The sequence below is a fragment of the Muntiacus reevesi genome, chromosome 2 (genome assembly GCF_963930625.1).
Source record: "Muntiacus reevesi chromosome 2, mMunRee1.1, whole genome shotgun sequence".
In the NCBI taxonomy this organism is placed as follows: Eukaryota; Metazoa; Chordata; class Mammalia; order Artiodactyla; family Cervidae; genus Muntiacus; species Muntiacus reevesi.
The window spans coordinates 181909979-181931388 of record NC_089250.1 but is presented as its reverse complement, the minus strand read 5'-3'; the positions used below and the strand labels follow the sequence as shown (position 1 = coordinate 181931388).

At 49.9% G+C, this 21410-nt stretch overlaps 2 long non-coding RNA genes and 6 other non-coding genes across 8 annotated transcripts; 4 read left to right on the top strand and 4 right to left on the bottom strand.

The window, feature by feature from the left end:
* Nucleotides 1-996: 996 nt before the first annotated feature.
* On the top strand, nucleotides 997-1069 carry TRNAK-CUU (transfer RNA lysine (anticodon CUU)). The gene has a single exon. It is a non-coding gene; the product is annotated as a tRNA-Lys (tRNA).
* Nucleotides 1070-2418: 1349 nt separating this feature from the next.
* On the bottom strand, nucleotides 2419-2491 carry TRNAK-CUU (transfer RNA lysine (anticodon CUU)). The gene has a single exon. It is a non-coding gene; the product is annotated as a tRNA-Lys (tRNA).
* Nucleotides 2492-2659: 168 nt separating this feature from the next.
* Nucleotides 2660-11148, bottom strand: LOC136160478 (uncharacterized). The gene is made up of 3 exons (XR_010661623.1): nucleotides 10325-11148; nucleotides 6742-6954; nucleotides 2660-4836 (listed from the first exon to the last, which is right to left on the bottom strand). It is a non-coding gene; the product is annotated as an uncharacterized lncRNA (long non-coding RNA).
* Nucleotides 11149-13079: 1931 nt separating this feature from the next.
* On the top strand, nucleotides 13080-13151 carry TRNAP-AGG (transfer RNA proline (anticodon AGG)). The gene has a single exon. It is a non-coding gene; the product is annotated as a tRNA-Pro (tRNA).
* Nucleotides 13152-16359: 3208 nt separating this feature from the next.
* On the top strand, nucleotides 16360-16432 carry TRNAK-CUU (transfer RNA lysine (anticodon CUU)). The gene has a single exon. It is a non-coding gene; the product is annotated as a tRNA-Lys (tRNA).
* Nucleotides 16433-19548: 3116 nt separating this feature from the next.
* On the bottom strand, nucleotides 19549-20640 carry LOC136160479 (uncharacterized). Its single transcript, XR_010661624.1, has 4 exons — nucleotides 20551-20640; nucleotides 20351-20442; nucleotides 19953-20058; nucleotides 19549-19854 (listed from the first exon to the last, which is right to left on the bottom strand). It is a non-coding gene; the product is annotated as an uncharacterized lncRNA (long non-coding RNA).
* TRNAP-UGG (transfer RNA proline (anticodon UGG)) lies at nucleotides 19898-19969 on the bottom strand. Its single transcript has one exon. It is a non-coding gene; the product is annotated as a tRNA-Pro (tRNA).
* Nucleotides 20641-20793: 153 nt separating the features above from the next.
* TRNAK-CUU (transfer RNA lysine (anticodon CUU)) lies at nucleotides 20794-20866 on the top strand. The gene has a single exon. It is a non-coding gene; the product is annotated as a tRNA-Lys (tRNA).
* The last annotated feature ends 544 nt before the right edge of the window (nucleotides 20867-21410 follow it).

Sequence of the window (21410 nt, the reverse complement as noted above, 5' to 3'; positions counted from 1 at the left end):
TGGCAGGGGGTGGGGGTGGGGGGGTGGTCGCCCCTCCACCAATCCATTGCTGTTGGACCCTCCCTCTGGCCCAGGCCCAGGCGCAGGGACTGCATGGGGGTTCCCTGTGAGACCCAACTCGAGACTAACTGGTCAGCCCCAGCCACTGACCTTGGATCAAAGCCAAGTCTCACCCTACAGGAAGGGGGACTAGGGTCCAGGGCAGACCCTGGGGCTCCTGGACTGGGCTCCCAAAGCCCCCGTGTGGCTCTAGGTGCCTTTCCTTCCTTATTCCAGAAACTGACTGGGAAGAAAGAAGGTGGCCCTGGCTAGACACTGCGTCACACCCCCTGGGTACCGGGTTCTCTCTCCCAGGCTTGCAGCAGGTCCCCTGGGTCCTTCTGGATAACGCAGGTGGCCCGCCTAAAGCGGGAAGGGGGTAGGGCGGGGATGGGGGTGGGGCAAGGTGAAGGGTGAGTATTCGGAGCAGGGGTCAGGGGGACCGTGGTTTGGCCCTAGGAGCTCTCGAAGGCCCTGAGGACTCACCCCCAAGACCACTGTAGAGAAGAAAGCCTGTGCCACCTATCTTAGCGACCTTGCCCCCCAGTCTGCAAGAGGGTCCTGATTTCCCCCCCGCCCCCACGGGAGGGAGGAACGGTTGGGGGAAGCTTGGGTTCTGATCCCATATCTGGGAAGCAAGAAGACAGTTTCGTGGGGCCGCCTCCTGCGTGCGGGGTCCCGGGACGTGCATGGGATTCAGGGGCCCAGGCACAGGTTCAGCGCGGCGCGCTCCGGGGCCTCCATATGCCTGTCCGTCTGGGTCAGCCTCCGCCCCCACACCCCGCCCCCCTAAGCAAGCCTCTATACTTCGGTCAAGGCTGTCTCGCCCCCTCGCAGCCTTCAAACCTGAGGCTCCCTGGCAGTTTTTTGAGAAAACTGGGAGAAGCCAAGCTGTGAACAGCAGGGACCTATGGACAGGGGGGTCGATCTGTCAAAGGAGAGACAGGTAAGCAAGCAGCCCGGCTAGCTCAGTCGGTAGAGCATGAGACTCTTAATCTCAGGGTCGTGGGTTCGAGCCCCACGCTGGGCGCAGCTTTTGTTAAGCTTGTTAAGCTGGTAAGGGAGTTCAGATTCTTCCATGTGGAGCAAGCATTCACAGAATCCTAGCCACACCTATCTGCAGATGGGGCTACTGGTAAAGAATCCGCCTGCCAATGCAGGAGACATAGAGACTCAGTTTCGATCCTTGTGTCAGGAAGATCCTCTGGCAACCCACTCCAGCGTTCTTGCCGGGAGAATCCCATGGACAAAGGAACCTGGCGGGCTACAGCCCATAGGGTTGCGACTGAGACGACTTAGCACGCACACACACGTTTCCCAGGTTGTGGTTATTTGTTAGGGCAGCCACAGCTGAAGGTAAGACTCCCCCCCCCCCCCACCCCGGTGCGCATAAAGCTACTAAGGTGTATGGACCTAACTATTCTGTACCCCAGACCGTTCTTTCTTCTCCCCTAAGGACACCAGGAGAAATTCCTGAGATTAAGTGTGTCTTGAAGGGAAGGCAGCTTCTGGCCGGAGTAGCAGCCTGGGTCCTGGGACCTGGAGTTCCAAGGGTCCGGGGGAGAGGCAGGGGCAGCCTCGCTGATGTCAGAAGCCTGGGTTCCTACCAAAAAAGAAAGCAAACCTGCTCCCGTCAAACACCCAGCCGGGCCTTTTAGAAGGCTGGATCCTTGAGAGAAAATAAGAAAATCCGCTGATGGAAACTGTGTCGCGTCCTCCTCGCTTTCCCCCAAATCGAGAAGCGAAACGCCCCGTGTCCATGTCCTTTTTACTGGGGGAGAGTGGAGCAAAGTTGAGAGCCCCCCCCCCACCAATTAAGAGACCACCAATTGCCGGGGCCGGGGCGGGGGGGCGGGGGGAGTTCTGAGCAGCCCTTCCTCAGGCACGCGGGGAGCCCTGCTTTGGAGGAGTCTCCTGATGGGGCTCCCCAAACCTCGGTGCCTGGAACTGGCCGGGGCGCTCCGGGCCGGAGAGTCGCCCTCCATCCCCGCCCTCACCACCCCCGCCGCCGGCACCCACACTGCGGGCGGCGGGCGCCCTGGGGTTCGCGGAGTTCGGGGTTCTATGAGCCCCTAGTCAAGCGCAGCGGCGCCGGTTGCTCGGGGTTTACTAAATCTAAAATCCAGGGGCTGGGCGTCTTCTCAGGTCAGGTATTCAAAAGCTGGCTGGCGGGCCAAAGGTCTGAACCGCTTGCTCAAGGCGGAGACGGAAGTCTGCGACTGAAATGTGTGACGACCCAGGGAACCGATCAGGTTGCTGCTGGCAGCATAGGTCCCCTGGCTGCCTGTATCGCTAAAAACCTCTGGAAATGATTAATTCTTAATATTTTATTTCTGGTGGTGTGCCGCCCGTGTGGCCTCTTCATCATCCAAAAGCACACGCCCAACGTGGGGCTCGAACCCACGTCCCTGAGATTAAGAGTCTCATGTCCTACCGACTGAGCTAGCCGGGCTTAGACAAGAGCCATCTTTGACTCCCTGCCGCTGAGTCTCAAAGGCGGGTCCTACATAAAAGGAAGGAAAAAAAAAAAATTGGCACAGGTGCGGGCGTCCTGGAGCCCACCCTCTGAGCATTCAGGCGGTTGGCACAGTCCCTGGACGCCCAGCTGGACATCCATGCCGGGGTCCAGCCTCAGCAGGATCCAGGTGATACCCTCAGGATGAACGGTGTCGGTGAGAGAGAGAAGACAGGTGAGACCAGCCTTGATAGGGCCAAGTCTGCGAGGGAGAGAGAAAGAAAGAGAGAGAGAATGACCAGACGGGGGTGTTTGCAGAGTCTGGCAGAGTCTGGAAGAGTCTGGCAATCCTTTATTTTTTACCATAGCTTTTATACCCTAAGTTAGTACATTTCTAAGGGGAAGATAGTTTAACATTACATCAGCTTGTTCTTCACGAAACCAGGGTGTTTTCTGCATACTTCTTTGTTTATGAGGGTCTTGTACATTATCTTCTGGCCTTGGGGCCTATTAACATTTTATGCAAGTCAGGTGAATGTAAACCTATTTTCTGTTTCTAAGGTAACCTTAACTGAAAGGTAGCAGTCTCATAGGGCAACAGTACAGAGTGGAAGTATAACCTTGTTAATACAAAAATTAATCCTTCTGCAGAAGTTGTCAGTTGCGTTTATCTAAGAAGTTTACCCCACACTGACTCTGCGACTTTGGTGAGGCAGCTTCTGCCTAGCACTCCTGACTGCCAATTAACAACCATTTCATTGCTACCACACTAGGGCTAAGTTCTTATTTCTCTAGATCTTTAACTATATTAACAATGGTTTCTATAACATAACCTTAGCACATTAAAAGCAAAAACACAGCAAGCAAAACACAGCAAACAAACGTCAACCCAATAACCACCTTTAAAATAATTTTTTTATGTTTTCTAATAGGACTCGTTCACCCCTCAAAAATGCTCTATGTCTATTAGGGCTTTTATATAATCAGGTTCTTTATGCTATTTTATGATTAGGATATTATAAGCAATCATGCATATTAGTACCAAGGGCATAAATGCATTTGGCTAACAAACTACCAACAAAGGAGTTTAAATTAAAACACTCCTTTCACCCTGGATAATCTCATAAAATACCACCAACTGGGAAACTTATTGATTAAAGTTCTAAATTGATTCTTATTTGGAAAGAGATCGGGGAAGACCTTCTGCCTGTGACACAGAAATTAGGGAGTAGTCTATTGAAGCAAGCATCAAAAAGACAGATATCATCTTTAAGGTGAGCGCAGGGGCAGTTTTTCGGAATCTCTGAAAACCTGATCCGCCTTGCCTGTCAGGCTTTCTCCCTCATGACCTTGTCATGGGTGGGATCTCATGAGCTGGCCTTTTCGAAACCCTTGAAAACCTGATCCGCCTTGCCTGTCAGGTGGGATCTCGTGTGCCGGCTCCTGGCAGTTGCAGTCTCATAGAGCAACAGTACAGCATGTCACAACACAGTAGAAATATAACCTTGTCAACACAAAGGTCAATTCTTCTGCAAAAGCTGTCAGTTGAATTTATCTAAGAGGTTCACCCCACACAGACTCTGTGGCTGGCTTCGGTGAGGCAGCCCCTGCCTAGCACTCTTGGCTAATAATTAACAACCATCTCATTGTTACCACACTAGGGCTAAGCTCTTATTTTTCTAAATCTTTAACTATATTAACAATGGTTTCCACTGCATAACCTTAGCACATTAAGAGCAAAAACACAGCAAGCAAACGTTGACCCAATAACCACTTTTAGAATAATTTTTCTTGTGTTTTCTAATATGGCTTCCTCACCCCCCCGAAGGGCTCTATGCCTATTAGGGCCTTTGTGTGATCACGTTCTTTATGCTGTTTTATGATTAGGGTATTATGAGCAGTCATGCATATTAGTACCAAGGGCATAAACGCATTTGCCAAACAAACTAAAATGCCAGCAAAGGAGTTTAAATTGAAACACTCCTTTCATCCTGGATAATCTCATAAGATACCACCACCTGGGAAACATATTGATTAAAGTTCTAAGTTGATTCTTATTTGAAAAGAGATTGGGGAAGGCCTTCTGCCTGTGCCACAGAAATTAGGGAGTAGTCTATTAAAGTAAGCATCAGAAAGACAGATACCATCTTTAAGGTGAGCGTCAGGGGCAGCTTTTCAAAATCCCTGGAATCCTGATCCGGCTTTCTTGTCAGGTTTTCTCCTCATGACCTTGTTATGGGTGGGATCTCGTGTGCTGGCTCCCGGCATCTCCCCCTTTTTAATTTTTTAAGACAGCCAGATGGATCTCAGTCGCGAGCTTTTGAGTGTTTTGCCGGGGAGTTCTGACAATACAAGGAAGGATTATAATGAGAAGTAGGACTAGGACTGCTACAGCAGCATAACTGAAGATAGTTGATAGGATATTTTTTCCAGTAATAAAGTTAGAAAAAGTACAAAAAAATCATTAGCAGCCCCTGCAGCAGTAAAGTCCAGACAGGGATGTTCTAAGATTTTTATCTGACCGTGAAGCTTTCCAAGATCTAAACTAATGCTGGAGCTATTCCATACACCCAAAATATGATTTTTAATATTTTCCCAATTGTAATCGGTATCATTTACTTTTAGAGGTGTTACACAGATCCACCGATAGTCTGCATGACAGGATAATGCTAACTTTACCCTTAAAGCCGGCAACTCAGTTCCAATATGTATGACCACTTCTTCTAGGGTGTCTATTTTTACTTCTAATTTCCTATCTATAATCTCTTGCGTAGCTAAAGCTAAAGAAACATTTTTTTTGACATATCATTGACATATTAAGCAGTATGTACCTGTTGAGTCAATGATATCGCCGCCACAGTGACAGATGTAATTGCTGTTATCAAAGCTGAAATCCCTAAGATAAGTAGTCCTACAAACCGTCGGGATCACATTAAATCTTGCAGTTGTTGCAGAACGGCTAGACCGTAATTGTCATACCAATAGGTACTCACTGCGATGGGTACCATAAGGTAAAGTGGGCGTTGCAGCACCACAAAGGAACAAATATTATATTGAGAGGTTAGGCAGGACGAGAGCATGCATTGTTCACAGTAGGCTGTATTTGGTCCACCTGAATAGTTTATCTGTATATGAAGCCTTTTAGAGTCATCAGTGAACAAAAAAAACGTAAGGGGAGGGTAAACAAGCCAGCACAGAATAGGTGGAATCGTCTTCTGGCCGGATAGAGTAACAATGGAGGTGGCAGCAAGGGCTCTCCAAATTTCTGGTTGCCAAAAAGTTTTGCCCTTAGTTGTATAGGACAACATGAGGGGAACAAATTGATTATAATGCCATTTGCTGGCCGCCAACAGCCAAGGGATGGAATCATCTTTCCAATTGCTAAACCTATTGGCATAGTCAGGAACAGATCCTAGATCCTGACTTGGGTCTGGATTGCTCCAGTCTTGTACTGAATAGTTTCTGCCTCCTGGTATTCTATAATCTATTTTCGAATTATAAGTACAAGATTTCCATACCGGATATCCCAGGAGGTTGTCTATAATTTTCCAAACGACGTCTGAAGGAGCAACATCAATACAATTGGGATATTTTGGTGGAATGTTGAGGAACAAGGATTTATAGGGGTCAAGGACCCCGGGCCTATGGGCCTGTAATATCCAAACCAGCCGATCTCCTGTTTTATCTGAAAATTTTGATGCTGGAGAATCTGTCAGAATTGCTTTTTGGAGGCTCCAACACACCCCTCTTTAGAGGGGGTGATAAGATCTCTTGTATAACTATGGGGGAAGTTAAAGCAAACGGGAAGGTCATCCGTTAATCCCCTAAAAGTATAGTTAAAACTAATGGGATGGTGATCTTTATCATAGGAAGCATAGGATCCTCCCAAGAGATGAGGCTGGTTTGTGTTGACCCGTATAGGGTCATTGTTCCAAGTAACTACTTGGAAGGTCGGGGGATCAGGGAAATATTCTCAGTATTTTTCTGATGTGGAAGAGGTAGCACTTAACTGGCAAAAAGGTAAAGCAAGCATAGCAATAAAAACTTTTGGGACAGGCTGAAGATCCCTGTAGAGAAGCTATTCCCTGTGCTTGAAGGCAAAGCGACTTAATTTGCCCCCATGTGGGTATGGAGGCTTGTTGAGTTGCCCGCGCAGGATGTCTTGGTGGTTTTCTACTACGTAAAGGAGTAGGAGGATCACGGTCTTTTATGCAAAGCCGTGACATCTGTTTAGTGGGTGGATCTACCGTTTGTTCTTCCAGGATCTCCGCTGCCGGTTGTTTCAGAGTCTGCTGGACTTCTCAGGTGGGTGGCAGAGGCAGGGGCAGAGGAGTGCCCTTCGTCTTTTGTGGTCAAAGCAATGGGGGAACCGGATGTCTGGGGGACTGCAACATGGCGAATCTGTCTGTCCGGGATCCAAATTGGCGAGTCAGCACCCTGTGGAAAAATACAAGCATACCCTCGCCCACTGGTTAGCAAGGGATCAGGTCCCTTCCATAGTCCAGAAAGGAGGTCTTTCCATCTTACTAAAGGTTTTATATCTTTCTATTCCGGGTTCCAGTGACGAAACATAGCTGTTAAACCGGCTTGATCAGCATTAAGGTTATTGAGCACAAAGAGGGCATGATGCTAAATGTGGTGTGGAGAACTGTATTTGAATTGCCCTTCCGTAATTTAGAAATTTGTGTCTTAAGTGTTTGATGTGCCCTTTCTACAATTGCTCATCCCTGGGGATTGTAAGGAATTCCTGTAGAGTGGGATATACCTAATTGGGCACAGAATTTTTTAAAGGGCTTAGATGTATAAGCTGGTGCATTGTCTGTCTTAACTGATTTAGGCATCCCTAAGTAAGAAAAACAAGCAAAAAGATGTTCAACTACATCTTTGTAGGCTTCTCCCGTTCTGGCAGTAGCCACAGTGACATGGGAGAAGGTATCTACAGTAACATGCACAAAGGATAGTTTTCCAAAGGAAGGAACATGTGTTACATCCATCTGCCAAAGCACATTAGGTAGTAAACCACGGGGATTTACCCCAAAAGGCAAAGCGGGAACTGAAGTAGGGCAAAGTTGACATGTCCTAACAATTTTGCATGCAGATTCCCTAGGAATGTGGAACTGATACTGAAGGGCAGTTGCATTTTGATGATGCATAGCATGTGAGGCTTTAGCATCCTCGAAAGCACTGGCCACTATGGTCCGGGTTAGCAAGTCTGCCTCTTGGTTAAACGTATGGAGGGGTCCAGGTAAATTAGAATGAGCTCTTATATGTCCAACATAAAATTGTTTTGACCTTTTCCAAATTTGCTGTTGAAGGGTAGATAATAATCTAAAGATTGTGGTTTTATTTTCTGGCAAAACAGCCATTTCAATTTGAGGAAAAAACCTAACTGTAAGTCAAAGAATAAATTGAAAACCTGGTCTGAGAACTCTTTGAACGCCTCTATCACAACTGTTAATTCTGCTTTTTGAGCTGATGTTTCCCCAGTATTCAAGACCCTTTTTGAAGTCTGGCTGACAATAGCAGCTTTTCCGTTAGAAGACCCATCCGTGAACACCAACATTGCCCCCTCAGTAGGGGAAACTTGACACCTTTCTTGGAATATTACTGAATGTCTCGAGAGGAAATTTAATAAGGGACTAGCAGGTAAATGGTGTAAAATTTGTCCCAGGTAATTACCAATGGCAATCTGCCAATCTTCATTTAGTAATAGAAGGGGATTTAATTGCTCTTTATTATAAGGCACTATGATTTTAGATGGTTCTTTCCCAAACATTTTAATACTTTTATGTCTCCCTTTTTGTTGTGGTGGTGGAAGAGAGGTCCAGTCCTACACTGCCTGGGGTTGCTCTGATGAGTTCTGTGACGGAATGGAGGGTATAAATGGGATTAATGTCGTTGCCCCAATCATTGTTGGGACCTGAGACTGGCGCCTCAATCCGTTTCCCGGCTGTTGGCCAGAAACTAACAAGGTTCCGTTTTTATGGAACTTGGATTTACAGTCCGTGGCCCAGTGGTATCCCTTCTGACAGCGAGGGCAGGGAGTCTTAGGAAGATTGGGGGCCATAACCGTGGAGGTAGAATTTAGCAAAGGAGTATTGGTGGCCTTTCGAGGGCAGGCTCGGCTGAAATGTCCCATCTGACCACAAGAAAAACAGGCTTTAGCCAAATTAGCATTTTGTCCCTGACTATTTGAGTGGCCCTTTCGAGGATTGCCTTTGCCGGTAAAGAAGGACTATATTGCTTGTTGATAAAAGCTACCCTTTATAGCTGCAGCTATGGCGATGCCCTGCATCATTGCTGGTCCTACATCTGCACACTGCTTAATATAATCCCCTATATCTCCAGACTTTTTTATAGGACAAAGTATAGCCTGGCAGGTAGAATTGGCATTTTCAAATGCTAGCTGTTTTATCAAGACCTCAGCTGCTTGTTCGCTAGGAATAACCCTGTGGATTCCTTCAATAAGTCTAGATATAAAATCTTCATATGGTTCTTCTGGTTTTTGTTTTATGTTAGATAGGGAAGAGGTTAATTCTTTTCCTCGAGGCAAGGAATGCCAGGCCCCGAGAACACAAGCTGTCACCTGCTCTAGGGCTTTTTTATCTAAATTCATTTGGTCTCTGACTGATTCAAATTCATCAGTTCCTGCCAGCATTTCTTGCACAATATGTTTTGGACCATGCTTGCGGTTGTCCCTAGCTTGCTTACGGGCTGAGTCCTCATATTCAGTTCTCCAAAGTAGGTATTGTCCTCCAGATAAACAAGCCTTAGCAACTGTCTCCCAATCATATGGGGTCATCCATCTAGCTGCCAAAGGGCCCAATAATGTCAAAGTATATGGGGCTGTAGCTCCATATGAGGTACAAGCCTGTTTGAGTTCCTTAATCAGTTTTATTGGAAGGGGTTCCCAAGAGGGGCTTTCTTCATCCTCTGAATCAAGTAATACAGGAAAACAAGCCTCAAGATAGGGGTCAAAATCATCCTCAGGCCTTGAAAGCACCCTTCTTTGTGAAAAGCCTAAGGGAGGACTTTTACTCCTATATGGAGGGGGAGGCATGGGGGGTCGAGATCGCCTCATGCTTCTTTTTCCCTGTGTTAAGGATACTTTAGGGATTTTAGGATTGAATTTTACAGAAGGCCTAATTGGAGATGTATCTCTTAAACTTTTAGGAGCATCTTTGGCAAAAAAGGACCAATCCTCATCAGAATGATAGTGAGCTGCTGCTTCCTCTAAATCTTCCTCATCTTGGGGTGAAAGTTGTTTCTCCTTTTCGTCCCCACATTCTGGATGACTATTGGTGTTCATAGCAGCTAACATTTCTCTATAACATTAACTGTTGATAGCTTGGTTTGGACTCATCATCGTCTTCATTTCCCTTAACTTTTACTCTTTCGAATTCTTGAGTCGGATCTAAGGTATCTCTAATCATACTCCACAGGGAGAAGGTATCGGTGGGCACCTTCTCCGGTCCATGTAAAGTATAATAATCTCTTAACCATTTTCCCACCTTTTCCCATGTATCTAAGTTAACAGTGCCCTCTTCTGGGAACCAAGGGCATTGCTCCTGAACGAATGTGAAAAAAGATTGAATGCTGGCCTTTTTTACTTTAATAACTCTCTTGTTTAATAGTTGTAATATCACCCCAATAAAAAGTTGCCTTTCCTTTGATTCATTGTTGCCCATCTTAGCTTTTTCTGAAAAGAAATCTTAACCCTACCCACCTTCCTAACCCTACCTTTCTTATGCAGGGGGACCCGCAACACCCTAGTGGGGTCCTAGCCGTTCCGAGACTGAACAATTGGGGTCTTACCTTCGGGTCCCTTACCACTTGCCTGGGCCCAGCCTCGGTAGGATCCAGGGGTACCCTCAGGATGAACGGCGTTGGCGAGAGAAGACGCGTGAGACCAGCCTCTGTGAAGCCAAATCTATCTTTTACTTTTTGACAACAGTTTATATACCCTCACTCAGAATGTATCCAAGGTACGAGATGATTACTCATGCTTACACAGGGTTAGTTTAACATTACATCAGTTTGTCCTTTAGGAAGAACAGGATGTTTTCTGCATTCTATTTCTATAGTAGATCTTTGCACATTATCTTCTGGCCTTGGGGCCTATTGACATTTTATGCAAGTCAGGTGAATGTAAACCTATTTTCCGTTTCTGTGGTGATCTTAACAGAAAAGTTGCAGTCTCATAGGGCAACAGTACAGCATGTCACAACATAGTAGAAATATAACCTTGTCAACACAAAGGTCAATTCTTCTGCAGAAGCTGTCAGTTGAATTTATCTAAGAGGTTTACCCCACACAGACTCTGTGACTGGCTTCGGTGAGGCAGCCCCTGCCTAGCACTCCTGGCTAATAATTAACAACCATCTCATTGTTACCACACTAGGGCTAAGCTCTTATTTTTCTAAATCTTTAACTATATTAACAATGGTTTCCACTGCATAACCTTAGCACATTAAGAGCAAAAACACAGCAAGCAAACGTTGACCCAATAACCACTTTTAGAATAATTTTTCTTGTGTTTTCTAATAGGGTTTCCTCACCCCCCGAAGGGCTCTATGCCTATTAGGGCCTTTGTGTGATCACGTTCTTTATGCTGTTTTATGATTAGGGTATTATGAGCAGTCATGCATATTAGTACCAAGGGCATAAATACATTTGCCAAACAAACTAAAATGCCAGCAAAGGAGTTTAAATTGAAACACTCCTTTCATCCTGGATAATCTCATAAGATACCACCACCTGGGAGACATATTGATTAAAGTTCTAAGTTGATTCTTATTTGAAAAGAGATTGGGGAAGGCCTTCTGCCTGTGCCACAGAAATTAGGGAGTAGTCTATTAAAGCAAGCATCAGAAAGACAGATATCATCTTTAAGATGAGCGAAGCTTTTTGAAATCCTTGGAATCCTGATCCGCCTTTCTTGTCAGGTTTTCTCCTCATGACCTTGTTATGGGTGGGATCTTGTGTGCTGGCTCCCGGCAGAGGGGAGGGCTCGTGGGCTGCTTCTGTTTGTCCCTGTGTAGGGTCCTCGCATCTGTGACTCCAGGGAGCCACTGCTCTGCCCACGACCACCAGTGTCTTGGGGATATCTTGGAAGAATCGGAAACCGATCCTGGGTCCCTCCCATGATGGTTTGTCTGCCCAGAAAGTCTCTGGGACGGGGGGCACATTGTTTACCATTCCTACGCAGCTTGGAAAACCCATCCTGGGTGGGATTCTGTTCCTGACCTCTCTCTTCTTCCCTCCAAAGTCCCAGAATCTAGAAAAGCTGCCGCCACTGAAAAGTCAGAAGGACTAGACTGAATAGGAAGCCTGGGACATTCCAGGGACCCCTTCTCTGCCTCCCTCCCCCCACCCCACAGTACCAAGAGACAGCTCTAGCTTTGAAGGTCCTTTGGAGGAGGTCAGAAATGCTAACGCCCAAAGCTGAAGCTCCATTTGCCCCAAACCCAGGCAATAGAAACCTTCTGCAAGACCCAACACACTGTGCCAGCTCCCAGTGGAACCTGGGCCCACAATCCCTGGCTTAAAAGGCCAGCGAGACCGAGCAGGCCCTGGGCCTTCCCCCACAACAAGGGAAGGAGTCTTGCCCTCCTTCCACCCTTCGACCCTGCATCAGCCCCTCTTCCAGCACCCACTCCAGCCAACCCCACCCCCTCTGCTCTGTCCCAAGTCTCCTCCTCCTCTCTCCGCCCCTCGGGTCAGCACTTGAACCAGCCTCCCTGTCTTTCCAGGTGTGTGTCTCTCTGCTCAAAGATCATGGCCTCTCCCACTGGGGCTGGTGCCCTCAGAGCTGGTCCCTGCAGAGTTCTCAGCACAGAGCCTGGTGCATGGAGTGTGTGAGATGAGTCAGAATGCACAGTGGGGAGGAGGGTCACTGAGGTTGCAGGGTCAACAGGGACATGTGAGGGTGGTATCTCAGGTCTAACAAGTCCCAGCAGAATCTAGCCGTGAGCTCTTCTGAACGTTTTAGGGCCTGGGCTTGGGTGTACAGGGAAGAGTGGGCCCTCTGCTGAGCTCTGACGAGGGCAGAGCCTCCGCGGCAGGGGCCCAGGGATGGTGGTGGTGGCAGGTGGCCTCTGGACAAGGCCACCAGCTCAGGGATGGAGGCTCCCGCGGGAGGGCCCTGGGAAAGGCCCAGGCCACGTTAGTTGCTCCTCTGGGGTGACTGGTGTGCTTGGCCCCTAAGCCTCACAAGACCCACATTTCCCTGAATCTAAATTCTCATCCTTGGAGGAGAGTGACAACTGTGTCGTTCAAGGCCTCGTGGGGACCAGAGGAATCCGGGTACCGCGGCTCCAGCTCTGTCCCCAGTCCCCAGCCTTTGGTTATATAGAGAGGAAAAGACCCTCAAGTTCCTCTGGGCGGAGGCCTCAGTGATGGTGGCCGGCGTCGCCAATCGAGCGCACAGGGCCAGCGGCACTGCGCTCTCATCTTCTAGACGGCAGAGAACTGAACTCACCGGAGCCCTTTGTGAAGCGGCTCGGAAGCGGGGAGCCGTGGCCCTGAGGCTGGACAGGGAAGTGATGTGACGATAACATGGAATGAGGAAAGGAAGGGTTACTGTGGCTCGTTGGTCTAGGGGTATGATTCTCGCTTAGGGTGCGAGAGGTCCCGGGTTCAAATCCCGGACGAGCCCATCTTTTTATCCCCAGAACTCCCAGTGTACCTATTCCAGGACCTCCTGTGGACACGAAGTGTGGTCTGATGTACCATCACCCGCCCGTCCCATCCACTCAGCCCGCTAGCCTGAGCGGAAGGGCTAGAGGTCCAGAATCTGAGTCCTGAACTTGGGCTCCACGTTAAATAGCCTAGCGGGTGGGAATTATGAAGAGAGATCCCCAGGCACAGCCGGCGGCCACCGCTCCCGCCTGGGACGCCGAGCCCCGCGCGCGGCCCTGTGCCGCGGCACTGGCAGGTGCTGTTCCCCGCCTTGCCGCCAGGGGGCGCGCGGCGCCAACGCTGCCGCGGGTGAGGAACGGCGCTTCCTCCCGGCCCGGGCCTGGGCAGGCTCCCGGGTGCGTTCCGGCCGGGGGAACCTCTGGCCGCCCGGCTGTGCAGCTGCTTTTGTTAATGACCGGTGCTGGGTCGGGGAGCCCCCTGGACCGCCCCCCCATCCCCGCCTTCCCACGGGGTGAAAGGTGATAGTAGGGAGGCTGGGCAGGACTGCCCTGAGCATCCACCTGAGGAAATGGACCCCTTAACTTCGGCCGAAGTGTCTCCTCACCTCCCCCTTTCCCCTCCTGGGACCTGAGACGTCAGGGCCGTCGGCCCAGCACCTAGTGGCGCCGTCCCCCGCTCCCCCGCCCTGCTGTAATCCAGATTCTAATGACGGACATGAACGTTCCCCCCAATCTTCTCTTTGTCCACGCGGGGAGCAATAGGAGGCGCCCCTCCTGCCTCCTGCCAGGGGCCATCGGCGGAAGCCTAGTGGACAGTATGAACTCTCACTCCAGCCCAGCATTGTGGGACCCACCAGGTCCCATCCTGTGGGAATTGCCCTCACCAGACAGCAACAGGGTGGCCCCCTCTTTCCTTCCCTACCGGGGAGCGCCTTGTCAGAGAAGGCTGCAAACCCAGAAGATTTAAATGAGATCTAGAGTCTCATAGAGAAGGCAATGGCACCCCACTCCAGTACTCTTGCCTGGAAAATCCCATGGATGGAGGAGCCTGGTAGGCTGCAGTCCATGGGGTCGCTAAGAGTCGGACACGACTGAGCGACTTCACTTTCACTTTTCACTTTCATGCACTGGAGAAGGAAATGGCAACCCACTCCAGTGTTCTTGCCTGGAGAATCCCAGGGATGGAGGAGCCTGGTGGCTGCCGTCTATGGGGTCACACAGAGTCGGACACGACTGAAGTGACTTAGCAGCAGTAGCAGCAGCAGAGTCTCATAATACCGAAACTGTCCAAGATACAGTTGAAAATCACTGATCAAACTGAGAACCAAGAAAATGTCAACTTGAAGGAGAAATGGCAATCAAGAGAAGCTGACTCAGATGTTGAAACCATCGGCCAAGGAGGGTAAAAGTGGTTAAGTAGTCGTGTAAAAATGCTTCAGAGAGCAATTACAAGCCACTTAAAACAAATTTAAAAAGTGAAAGTCTCAAATAAATAAAACAGATAAAGAATAACCAACTGAGAACCTTAGAAGTGAAACATGCAATAATCAAAATAAAAAAACTTAATTGACAGGCAATGGCAGGATCAACAGGACAGAAGAATCAGTTGAAGATAGAACAATAGATGTTACCCAATGTGAAGAACAGAGAATATAAACTTAAAAAAATAAACCAAGTAACAGAGTCTCAAGACTTTGTGGGGCTTTAACAAAATATATAATATTGGAGTCTTGAAGACCTAAGAGAGGAGAAAGATGGAGCTAAATAGTGTTAGAAGAAATAGTAACTGAAAAAAGAAAAAGAGAAAAGAAATTACTGAAAGTTTCTGGTGGATTAAAAATAATAATAATAAAGTTTAGAAGAGTACTTGCACCTCTCCATTCTTTGATCAAAGAATAAAATTTTCAAAATAAACTTTACTTTTAAAGTTTTGGGGAAAAAATGGAGCAGAATCACATAACCCCTCACTGCCCCCCCCACACTGGAGCCTCCCCTATCTCTGTGTATATTTGAAATATGTGTATGACATTGTTTCACCCATAAAAGTTTTTTGCCTTAACTCTAAATAAAGTCCTCTCTTTTAAAATAATCTAATGCCATGTGCATATCCAACAACATTAAGGATGGCCCCACAGTATTCTACGGTGCTCCGTGCCTGCAGGCTCCTGCTGCCTGCTAACCTCCCTTTGCATTTCAGGATGCAGGGTAGCTCTGCACATGGGGACTGGTGGAGTCTGAAATCTCAGGGGATCCTTAGAAGATTCTCTGAGGCACCCTGTCTCCAGAATTTGGGGCAGGGAAGGAGCAGATGACCTCTGCCCTCATCCCAGTCCACTGTGTATCTGAAGTTGCTTTCTGCTCTAAAGGGGTAAACTGGGAGGGGGATGTGGCAGGGTGGCCTCTTCCTCAACCTACCCAGATCTCAGGAGTGCGGGGCAAGGATCTGCTTTCTTCCTCCAGGGCCACCTCACTTCTGATTCTGAATCCTGGGAGATTGGCCGAAACAGGAGTGAACAGGGTAGGTGTCCCAGCACCCTGGGGTCTCCAACCCCTTCCAGCAATCCACCGCTAGGTCCCTGGTTCCAACAATTCAAGATCACCAAAAGGACAGACTGAGAAGCGTTGGGGCAAAATAAAACTTTAAATAAAAAAAAGTTTATTTTAGATAATGTGCAGGAAGCATGGATGGTGTTATATGAACATAGAACCCAGTAGAACCCAGCAGGTCTAACAATTCTTTTCAGTTCACGGGTTTACTTGTGCAAATACAGTGGTGGGTCCCCTGTCATTGCCCAATTTCGGTAGGTCCCCTCATCCAGGAGTGCTGGGATCAACTTGGGCAAGTCCACCCTCGGTTCTGTCCCAGTTGCAGGGCTCCTGGCAGCTGCTGAGCAGCTGTGTGTCCGTCCCTCTGTCAGAGTGGCATCTCACCACACATGTCCCCCACTCTATCCCAGTCCCCCTACTCCCCTCGACTCCCCCCACTTTCCCTGACTTCCCCTATTTCCCTCACTCCCCACCCCTCCCACTTCCCCCCACTCCCAGGCCCCTGCAAGGCTGCTCTCCTGCTGGGGATGTGGAGAATTCTGGGCAGTCTAAACACACAGAAGGCCCTGAGAGGACCCCACATCCCTGCTGACCCAGGCACGTACCCTACCCAGTCATTTGGGGTGATCCACAGCCAGTCAGGTTCTGAAGTTTGGCTGTAGTCTCCCAATCATGTGTGCCCGGCTAGCTCAGTCGGTAGAGCATGAGACTCTTAATCTCAGGGTCATGGGTTCGAGCCCCATGTTGGGCGTCTTTTTGACAGGATCTCTAAGCAATTCCTGCCATTCTGTTTAGGAACAAAATGCACCAAAGGTGAAGTCACGCAGCCTGTGATTTTGCACCGTGTCACCTGCCCAAGCTCTCGTAAGCCCAAAGTGTCCACTCCTTACAGTGGACCTGCTAACTCACCAGATTCCTCAACTTCTTTAACCGAAGGAACCCTAGAAATAGGTCCATTAAAGATTTGAACCTGGCTTCTAGACCAAACCCACCCACCACACTTTTTCCTTTGGTTTATTTAGGGGAGCAAGCGAGCCAGCTACTATCATCTCTGCATTTGCAGGACAACATGTCCACAGTCATAAAAAGCTCGTTACACTAGGATGCTCCATTGGGAGTCAGGGGAGAACCGAGTTCCATGTTCTCTCTACCAGGAGTGGCCCTGTAGTTCTGAGCAACCCAGACCACTGTTTGGAAGGATGAGGATGACAGCTGAGGTGGGAATATCCATATCCGGTGAATGTGACAACAGTGTGTCCCTGGGACACAGCCGTTTATTAAAAGCAGGGCTCGTCCGGGATTTGAAACCGGGACCTCTCGCACCCTAAGCGAGAATCATACCCCTAGACCAATGAGCCAATATCCCCTCCTGCAGAGCTCAACTTGGCTCTGTCCTCCCTGGTCTGGGACTGTCCCTGTTGCTTCGTCCATGGATGGTTCCCTTTTCCCCATGAGTGTCATGAGTAGAAGGATTTAATTCCGTGGACAGGGGTAGGGTGGGGGTGGGTGAGACATGGGACGTTCCACATTGCCCCATGCTGAGGTTCCAAGTTGGCGCGTCCCAATGCAGGTTTTGGAGGGTTCGGCTCCTCCCCTCTCATTCTCTGTACAAGGAAAACTGAGGCGATCAGCTCAGCAGAACGCCCCCAGGTCGCCTTCTGTCACCGGGCTGAGGCCTGGGCTGCAAAACGAAGCTGGGAGCAGAGTTTGGATCCCGTCCTCGACGTTGCCGGTTCCTAGACGCCTCCGGGACCACCTGGCTCCCCCAGCACCCACTGGAAACACCTGCCGAGGGGTCGCCAGTCTCACAGCTGGTCCGGCCAGGAGAACCACCTCCGGAGTCCCAGACTCAAATCCCAGTGCAGACGTCAGCCAGGAAGAGGCCCCGGCGATGGGTGGTGGTTTAAGTAGGGAGTAAAAGGATAAGGGAGGAAGTTGCTCAGAAAAGATGCCCCAAGATGCTGTTGCCACTGATGTGACCTGGGTCCTGGTGCCTCCCTATCCACTGAACACACACGGACCCCTGACCTCAGGGCCCAGGCCTGTTCTGGCCACTCACATCCAGCGGGTCTGGGTCCACCACCCACTGCACCTGCCCCATGATCCATTCTCACAGGCCCAGGACCCACACCCACTCTACCAGCCCTAAAGTGGTCAGAAAAAGCAAACGGGGCTCATTGGGGATTTGATGCCAAATTTGATGCCAAAAAGCTCCATAGGGAGCTTCCTCTGCAGTGCCCACTTCCCGTTCCCTGGACAGATGACAGTCAGACCCCAGCTTCAGGCAGGACCTAGACTTGGGGCTCGCTGTAGAGGACAGGAGACCTAGGGTGCCCAAGTGGGGGGGAGGTTGAGGCAGGTCGGAGGGAGGGGCACCCCGACACAAAGAGGAGCGGACCTGCTGGTGGAGGCAGTGGTGGTTTCCCGTCAAGGAATGGAAGTCTTGAAAGGTTCTGTCTGTAGGGGAAGAAAGTGCTGGTTAGGGAGCCTGGTTACTCTGGTTGATGCCCACTAGGCCTCAAAGGCCAGAGAGGCCTTTGAACCGGAGTTCTGTTCAGGAAACGCACTCACTAGGGGACTTGAGAGTCAGGAGGCATGAAAGGGGCACTGAGCATGCAAGACTCCAGGCTTAACCAGAGAAACCAGGGCACTTAAACCAGAGAAGAGGTTCACCAGCCCCCTGCCCCCTCTGCATGTGCTGGGCAGTTCTGGCCCTTTGGCAGCTTGCCTGGCAGGGGCTCTGTGCCTTAATGCCCTGGGGAGGTCCGACTCTGGGCCTGGGATCAGAAAGCCTCCTAGATTGGGGGCCCTCAGATTCCAACCAAAGTCTCAGTCCCTTCCTGTATCAGCCATGTCTTTTCTGTATTATGTTGTTTAGCTATCTGGAGCCTTGCTGACTCTGGAGCAGAGGCCTCTCCCAAGGTTGGTCAATTCATTTTTTTTTTAACATTTTAAAATTTTATTTTTGAATTTTTAATTGGAGGATAATTGCTTTACAGTGTTCTGTTGGTTTCTGCCATTCATCAACGTGAATCTGCCGTAAGTGAATATGTCCCCTCCCTCCTGAACCTTCCTCTTCGTCAATGTGCTCGGTTTTGCAGTCCTGTCAGACTCTGCGACCGCATGGACTGTAGTTCACCAGGCTCCTCTGCCCATGGAAATTTTCCAGGCAAGAATAATGGAGTGGGCTCCCATTTCCTACTCCAGGGGATCTTCCAGACCCATGGATCTGGTCAATTGTTCGAGATAGCAAGCAATTTCTCTGTCAGCAGGCATTTTTCAAAGATAAACCAACCAATCCAGGGTCCACAGCCGACGATCACCTGTTTTTATCAAACTCTCACCCTCTGGGCCACAATCCATCTGCAGAATCACCTCAAGGCCAGGAGACAGACAACCAGGGACAGCACCTGTACCCCCGAGCCCACTGAACTTATTTCAGCCAGCCATTTCAACCTGTCTTCCCTGCCTTCCCTGTTTCACCTTCCCTGAAACCACGAGAAAGTCTCCTGCCTTCATTTTCTTCTCCCTTCCGACGCTGGTGCGTCCCGTCCCTCCTCCCCACACGGAGCTGTGCAACCTCCTCTTGGAAACTGTAATAAGTCATCTTCTCAGTAGCTGGACCAGTTTGCCTCAGAAAATAATAATAAAACCTATGAAAACACCGCGTTCTTCTAGGGGGAGAGGAGACCCCGTGTCTGGAGCACCGCCCCCTGGACCCCGTGGAGACTAGTGGTCTGCTGCAGCCCCATGCGCAGTCTCCTCTGCGTTTCCTTCCTTCCCTGGGTCGTGGAAGACCCTTTGGGCAGCCCCTCAAATAGGAAAGATATTGAAACGTGGGCTTGTCCTTTACTTGGGTCATAAAATTTGAGTTTATTACCCAGAGTATAAACACACGCAGCAAGTCACATCATCGCCCAGCCCGATCATCACCCAGCCCAGTGACGGTCTGGCCTCCCGAGAGCCGAGACTGAGCCACCTCGGTCTCCTCCCCCAGGGCCAGGCCCAGGGCTCGAGGAGGCCGCCGCCCCTGCTGCGACCCAGCGCAGTGACGGCCGCTTGGCAGAACAGAACCGAGCGCGGATGATCGGATCGCGGCCGGCGGGAACCACGATTCCGTTGCTCAGGACTCCGCGGAGATCCGGAGTCTTCAAACCGAAAACTAGCCGATGTCTGAGGGGGCGGGAGAAAAAAAAAACAAAACCAAACCAAAACTGGGCTCGTCCGGGATTTGAACCCGGGACCTCTCGCACCCAAAGCGAGAATCATACCCCTAGACCAACGAGCCGGTGCTGTAGTGACTTCTAGTGTCTGTCCTTGGAGGCCCGAGACCGCGGCTCCGCCTTCGGATCCCGGGCTGAGAATCGCAGCCAGATCCTGGGGATGGTTTCGGTTTCCATTGGAGAAGGAGAGGAAGCGGCGCAGCGCGGCCGAATCTCCCGGTGAGGGGACTCCCGCGTGCTCGGGCCCCCGGGCGGCGGAGCCAGAACTCCGCCCCTCCTCCCCGGCCTGCAGGAAGGCCACCCAGTCCGCAGCAGCTAGAGGAGGGGGCAGGTGACAAGGAGCAGGGGGCAGAGACCGTGCGGCCGGGCGAATGTGGTCTCTCATGGTGGACCCCAGGACAGAAATTTTACCCAACATGCGACAAAGGAGAATGAGACTCGGTCACCTCCCAACCGGCCGGTCCCGGGTGACCCTCGAGCTTCTCCGGGTCCTTCCTGGTCTGGGCTCGGCCGCAGGAAACACTCACGGATCTGGAACCTGATGTAGGGGTCAGAACTGGAGGGTGGTGCTCACTTCTCCCGGAAGGGCAGCTGCTCCAAATTTTTGCACGAGCAAGGGGTCCACATCCCCCCACCCCTCCCCCACCTTCCGGGGAGGGAAGGTCTCCCGGCTTGTCCCGGCGGCGAGGCCATCAAGCCTTCCTGATCGGCTTAATGCTACCTCTCTGAAAGGGGCTGAGAGTTTGAAAACGAGAAATTGTCCGTGATTGGAACCCGGCACCTCCCACACCCTAACCGAGGGAGACGGTGTGCGCGGGATTCAGAGCGTGTGCCTACCAGTTTTAGGTTCAGCAAAGTTCAGGAGAACTGTAGCTTCGCTTCTGCATCAGCCCGGCTAGCTCAGTCGGTAGAGCATGAGACTCTTAATCTCAGGGTCGTGGGTTCGAGCCCCACGTTGGGCGGAGCTTTTGCCCCTAGGGCATTACACCTAAACAAAAGTAATTTTAGAGAGCAGGAAGGTCCGTATAAACTAATCCTCTTTCCACGGGGCTGCTTTCTGAGTTTGAAGTTGCCAGACCAGGGAGACTGGCACGCTGAGTCTCAGTATAGCATCTTTTTTTTTTTTGCAAGACGTTTTACCACTTTATTTTTTTTTAATTTTTTTAGTTTTTTTTCAGCATAGCATCATATTTCATTATATGTGTTTTGGAATTTAAAAGTGTGATATAGAGTGATCCTTTTCTAGGAATTTTAAAAAAAATTATTTGGCTGCAGTAGGTCTTAGTTACCGCACGTGGGATCTTCCTCTAGGAATTTTCTTGAAATTCCTGAGATCCCGGCAAGGCCAAGAATTGTCCCCCAAACTAGGACTTGAACCCACTTTCTTATGAGATCAGTCTCAGTTCTACATACTGAACGACAGCAACAAGAGGAGACTTGGAGATGGATTTTCAGCTAACTCTGGCCCTGCGTGGGGACCGATGTGGTGCTCCGTCTGTATCCAGG